Raw genomic sequence first — 6,705 nt, 5'->3', positions numbered from 1 at the left:
ACGTCTGGCTGCAGGAAATAACGCACTAGGAGCACGGGGTGGGCAGATGTCTCTTGCACACGAGCACGGGGTGGACGTGGCGATTGGCTTCCCGGGGCCAAACACCCCAAGTGGAGCTGCTGGACCACGTGGGAGCCCCTCATCACCGCGTGAGGTGCTCCCGAGTGTTTCGCCAGTGCTCCCACCAACACCCGGAAGGGCTGCCTTTGGGCCACATCCACGCCAGGCCTGTCGTCCCTTGTCTTTCTGATGCTAGAAAGTCCTTTATAAAAGGAGGGGCGCCCGGGTGGCTCAGTCGGTTGAGCGTCTGACTTCGGCTCAGGTCAGGATCTCACGGTGTGTGGGTTCGAGCCCCGCGTCGGGCTCTGTGCTGACAGCTCGGAGCCGGGAGCCTGCTTCGGATTCTGTCTCCCTCTCTCTCTGCCCCTCCCTGGCTCACACTCTGTCTACCTCTCTCTCAAAAATAAACATTAAAAAATACTTTTTTTTTTTAAGAAAAAGAGTTTGTCGGGGTGCCTGGGGGCCCAGTCGATTAAGCATCCAACTCTTGACCTCAGCTCACGTCTCCATCTCAGGGTCGTGAGTTCGGGGCCCGCGTTGAGCCCCATGTCGGGCATGGCGCCTACTTAAAAATAACTTAAAATGGGGCCACTTTTCAGCCGAGGCCCCCCCAGCTGCCCCAGTCACTCAGTGTCACAGAGCTGGCAAGCCATGGGGCTGGGGCTGTCACACGTGAACAGCAGTGAAGGGAAGGACGAGGGACCCAGACGCAGGCAGCTTGGCAGGTTTGGTGACGGGAAACCGCGGGCAATGGTCATCTGATGTCCTCTCTGTCTGTGAACTCAGGGTGGGGTGACAGCGGAGGGGCCATGGGACAGCCAAGCACCTGGCAGGGTCCATCCGCCGGAGTGGAGACTGGTTCCCACTTGCCTCTCCCCACTTCTACCCTGCAAGCTGAGGGAGGGACGGAGGGCCTGTCTTGGAGGTGTCCCAGCCAAAATGCCAACGTAGTTCCAGAAAGAAGGAGGACTCCCTGGTCACCTGCTGGCACATGTCGGAACAATGGTCCTGCTGCGTCCTGGAAAACTGCGCGGCCACACCCCTGTCATTACCGTCCCTATAATCCTCCACCGGCTCTTGGATCAACTTTGTAATTTGTACGAGCGTTCATTTTTGACTTGCCGAATCTCCGCAGCATGACGGCTTTTAGTTCTGGAATGTTCCACTCACCCCATCGCTCATTCACTCATTCCACAAATGTTTATTGAGAGTCAGGCAGTGGCACCCGATTCATCCAGCGTGGACGCCCCCCCCCCCAGGGCCGGGGGACACCTCCGCTCCAGCCGGACTAGGACGGAGACGGTGCCCGGCATGCAGGCAGCTTAGCCAACATGTGTTGGCTACACAGGGCGGTGACTGTGACGCCAGAGGAGTTTAGGCTTCAGCTCCCACCTTTAAGTTGGAGACCCCGTCTTGCACTGGCCCCTTCCCAGGCTCTGGGAGAGGCCCTACTGTGTGCTTTCACGGTTATAAGGTTTTTGGATTTTTTTAAGTTTATTTATTTACTTTGAGAGAAAGAGAGAGCACATAAGCAGGGTAGGGACAGAGAGAGGGGGAGAGAGAGAGTTCCAAGCAGGCCCCACGCTGTCAGTGCAAAGCCGGACTCGGGGCTCGAACCCATGAACCGCGAGATCGCGACCTGAGCCGAAATCGAGCGTCAGACACAACCAAATGAGCCCCCCCAGGGCTCCCCGTCATGGTTCTACATTTTTATAAAAATTTTGAAAGTACGATATTTTCACTGGCGTCACCTCTATCTCTAACCAGCTCCCTCCGTCCCCTGCCCTCAAGTCAAGGGACGCTGGAGTGGCCACGGGCCTTTGGAGATCTTGCTAAGAGGAGCTACCGGGGAGACATTTTGTATGGGCCACGGGGGACATATTCAGGCTGCCTTTTGAGGTGTGCTGAGGTATCTCTAGCTGGCCAGAGTAGGAGCGACTTCCAGGAACATTCCAGCCGCCCACCGTGGAGACTCGCCCGTGCCACGCGAGGGAGCAGGGTCAGCTGTGGGGTCACAAAACTGAGTATGTCCTGGGTTCCTGGCACTGTGGGTGTGTGGGTGTCAGAGAGACCAGATCTTTCTCAAAGAGGGCCTCCAGAGTCGTTTAAGCTGCCGGCCGGGGCAGACACCCAAGTCCGGTTCAAGGTCTATCCTTGGTCCTAGGACATCCATCCAACCCTTCGAGTCAATGGCCCAACCTCCTGGATGTCGCTCTTGTGAAGACAGCTCGACCACTTTCTCCAACGGGCAGCTAGGTCGCTGTCAGCTATTCGGAACGGACACATCCGTCAGATCCCAACCCCTTTTCCGTAACATCCACGTAAACCCCGTTGCTGCCAGACTCCTTGGACCAAATGGACTCTCTAAGCACCATGGTCACACCGGAAGCAACGACTGTGAGCAGCGACGTCCAACCGTTCGTTCATTCAACAAATGTATGGATTCAAGCGGTGGGGGTGAAACATTAAATAAGACAAAGTCCCCTTCTTGGGAGAGCTTGCGGTCTCGTGAGGGTGGGGGTGAGCCAGCCGCACACTGAGAAGGGCGGTGATGAGCTCGTGGGTGGGGCGGCCCACACGGGCCAGGCGAGTCAGGGAACGTTCCTGGGAAAGGCTGAGTCAGGCGCTTGGCAGGGATGCGGTGGCCCGGGCGGGAGGGGGGACTGGATCAAAGGTTCCCAGGGCCGGCCGGTCATGAGAACCACCTGGGGGGAGCCTCACGACTCCCAGACGCACCCAGACCTACTGAGTCAGAATTTCAGCGGGCTGAGCTTTAGGAATCCGCCTTAAAAAAAAAAAAAAAAAAAAAAAAAATCACCCAGTGGTGTTTTTTGATCAACCAGGTTTGGTGAGACGTGGATGCACTTTGTGACTCGGGGGTTGGGGGGGAAAGCCTGCGGGAAGGGGGGCGTCGTCTGGTGGGAGGAGAGAGAGGACACAGGTGGGGGGCGGCAGGGAGACTTTCCAGGCTGGGGGACCCAGAGCCCCCAGGTGGGAACAGAGAGGGACACAGGCACTCAGCTTGGCAGGGGCCCACATGGCTGCCGGCTAAGCCGGGCTCCCTTCAGCGGGCACAGCGCCAGGGGCACGGGGCACCCAGGCCTGGGCCGTGAGCCGGACGGAGAAGGGTGGGCTGCCCAGCGACCCTGTGGCTTTCCGGCCCCCTGAGCTGTGCGCCCCATCCAGCCTCCCCTTCTTAAGATCAAGACACAGCTCGTGCTGCCATTTATCTTTGAAAAAGGTGGCTTTTTTAATGTCTATTTGAGAGGGGGGGAGGGGCAGCGAGGGGGACAGAGGATCCGAAGCCAGCTCCGTACCGACGGCAAAGAGCCCGACTCGGGACTGGAACTCACAAACCGCGAGATCGTGACCCGGGCTGAAGTCAGACTCTGTGTCTCTCCACTCACGCTCTGTTTCTCTCTCTTTCCCAAAAAGAAATAAAGAATTTAAAAAAAATTTTTTTTTAAAAAGAAGAATGCTGCTCTGAACATTTGTGTATACGTTTTTGCATAAGCATAGGTTTTCAATTCTCTTGGGTATGCTTGCAGGAGCAGAATTTCTGGGAAGCCCATGTTTAATTTTTTGTTTTTCAATTTTATTTGAGACAGAGAAAGAGAGAGAAGGGGAGAGGGAGAGGGGCGGAGGGAGAGAGAGAATCTTAAGCAGGCTCCACCCCCCAGCACAGAGCCTGCCAGGGGGCTCGATCTCCTGACCCTGGGATCATGACCTGAGCTGAAATCAAGAGTCGGATGCTCCAGCGACTGAGCCGCCCGGGCGCCCCCCATGTTTAACTTTCTGTTTCGCAAAGCAGTCGCTGCATTTTACACCCGCACCAGCCGTGTGTGGACGTTCCCACTGCCCATACCCCCACCACTCTCCTGGGGGGGAAAAGCGGTCCCTCACTGTGGTCTCCATTCGCACCTCCCCTGTGACAAACGACGTCCAGTGTGTTTTCATGTGCTCATTGGCCATTGTCTCTCTTCTCAGGAGAAATGTCTATTCGAAGGCCATGCCCATTTTTTTTTTAACGTTTATTTATTTTTGAGACAGAGAGAGACAGAGCATGAGCAGGGGAGGGGCAGAGAGAGAGGGAGACACAGAATCCGAAACAGGCTCCAGGCTCTGAGCTGTCAGCACAGAGCCAGACGCGGGGCTCGAACTCACAAACTGCGAGATCATGACCTGAGCCGAAGTCGGACGCTTAACCAACTGAGCGACCCAGGTGCCCCGCCCACGCCCATTTTTAAACTGGGTTTTGTTTTTATTGTCATGTTGTAAACGTCCCTCATATATTCTATATACGACTCCCTTATCAGGCATATGATTTGTAAATATTTTCTCGAATTCTGTGGGTTGCCTTTTCACTCTTTTTTTTTTTTTTAATTTTTAAAAAATGTTTATTTAGGGGGCGCCTGGGTGGCGCAGTCGGTTAAGCGTCCGACTTCAGCCAGGTCACGATCTCGCGGTCTGTGAGTTCGAGCCCCGCGTCAGGCTCTGTGCTGACGGCTCAGAGCCTGGAGCCTGTTTCCGATTCTGTGTCTCCCTCTCTCTCTGCCCCTCCCCCGTTCATGCTCTGTCTCTCTCTGTCCCAAAAATAAATAAACGTTGAAAAAAAAAATGTTTGTTTATTTTTGAGAGAGAGGGGTGAGAGCGTGGGCAGGGGGAGGGGCAGAGAGAGAAATGGGGAGAGAGAACCCCAAGCAGACTCCGAACAGTCCTCGGGGAGCCCGCCGTGGGGCTCGATCCTGTGAGATCATGACCTGAGCCCAAACGAAGAGTCGGACGCTTAACCGATTGAGCCCCCCCGGGCTTTTCACTTTCTTAATGGCGTCCTTGAAGCGTAAGAGTTTTTAATCGTGATGAGTCCAATGTATCTATTTTTTCCTCTGTCACTCATGCTTGTGGTGTCATATCTAAGAAGCCACTGCCTGATCCAAGTGCTTAAAGATTTCTTCCTGTGCTGTCCCTTGACAGTTTCATAGTTCAGCTCCTGCATTTAGGTCCATGACCCACTTTGGGCTCCTTTTTATAGGATATGACAGACAAGGCTATTGTCGTTCTCTTGCGACTACTGTATCTTTGTCGTAAGCTTAGAAATCAGGGAGCGTGAGACTCCCAACTGCTCTTTTGCTGTTGTTTTCGTTGTTTTGACTATTCTGGGCCCCTTGGATTTCCATATGAATTGTAGGATCCCTTTGTGGATGTCTGCAAAAAAAAAAAAAGGCAGCTGGGATTTTGGTAGGGAGAGTATTGGTGTCATCTGTTCTTGAAGTACGTCTATGAAGTCACTAACAGGAGTATTTATCACCTGTTGGTACTCCAGCATTTATTATCTGTTTGACAGATAGGAAACAGAGACCAGGACGGTGCATTTTTAAGCCCCTCGGTCTGACAATGCTGTTTTCGACAGCCGAGCAGATGTCTCCTAAAATCCCATGATGCCTGTCTCCGTCTCTGTCCTCAATTTGCAAGCCACTATTTACTGAACAACTGCTCTGTGCCAGGCACAGTTCCAAGCACTCAACAATTTAAAGATCAAGCTTAAGAGAGGACCATTTGAAGCGTGCTGTCAAAGCAATTGTTCTCTCTGATATAGAGAGACGCTGCCCCTTAGGGATGTCCGTTCTCTTGATCGTCCAGAAAATCCCAATTAAATTTTTTTAACGTAACAACTTACAGGGGCGCCTGGGGGGCTCAGTCGGTTGAGCGTCCCACTCTTGATTTCGGCTCAGGGCATGATTTCACGGTTGGTTCGTGGGATCGAGCCCCACGTCGGGCTCCGTGCTGACAGCACGGAGCCCGATGCGGGGCTCAAACTCACGAACCGTGAGATTATGCCCTGAGCCGAAGTCGGATGCTTAACTGACTGAGCCCCCCAGGCGCCCCGACCGGCAATTTAAAAACGTCGCGTGAAGCCAGGGGACCCCCTTGGGTGCGGACGAGGCGAAGTTCACCTTCTGAGCCCGAGGACGTGGGAAGTCGAGAGGCAGGTGCAGGACTTAACCACAAGAGTGGCAGAGATGGCTCAAGGTGGTTAAACTCACAGCCGGGACGGGCCCTGATTGGGAAGCCTGCACCCCGACGCGGAATGTGAATATCCGAGTCGATGCAAAACCCCAAATCTCGAGCCTCCAGCTCACTTGAGCCCCCCGAACCCGCAGAGGTGAACCCCCTCCTTGCTCGGAGACGACTCCATCTGTCCACTTGGGGACAGCGCACCCCTCCCGTGGACTCTGCTGCCTTCCACCCTTCTGACCACTAACCAGGATGAAGCCACGGCATGGCCGGGCCAGAGACAGGCTGGGTCTGAGACGGGCAGAGAGGCTGCTCTAGGGGAGCATCTGTCTCCTAGAGCCGCTGGGAGACAGCGGGCAGGATTATGTGGGAGGCGTGGTGGCACGGGGGTGAGGGGGCAGTGAGCAGGGGCAAAAGAGTTTGGAAAAGAGAGATTATCAGTTTGGGAGTCGTCCTTCAGGACACAGGAGTCCAGGGGCACAGACTCAACGTGCTGCCTGAAGGTTCTAGAAGCGTGAAACCAACGACGGCCCTCGCTAAGTGAGGGAGAGATGCCAGGGTCACCCGGCAGACGATGAGGCAGGGGAGACGAGGTTCAGAGAGGCGGGCATGCTGGAATCGATAACACTC

At 54.8% G+C, this 6,705-nt stretch overlaps 1 non-coding gene across 1 annotated transcript; it reads left to right on the top strand.

Moving 5' to 3' along the window:
• The first annotated feature begins 280 nt into the window (after positions 1 to 280).
• Positions 281 to 365, top strand: TRNAR-UCG. Its single transcript has one exon. It is a non-coding gene; the product is annotated as a tRNA-Arg (tRNA).
• The last annotated feature ends 6,340 nt before the right edge of the window (positions 366 to 6,705 follow it).

Source organism: Leopardus geoffroyi, chromosome C3 (assembly GCF_018350155.1).
Source record: "Leopardus geoffroyi isolate Oge1 chromosome C3, O.geoffroyi_Oge1_pat1.0, whole genome shotgun sequence".
Classification (NCBI taxonomy): Eukaryota; Metazoa; Chordata; class Mammalia; order Carnivora; family Felidae; genus Leopardus; species Leopardus geoffroyi.
This window is presented reverse-complemented; position numbering and strand designations above follow the sequence as displayed.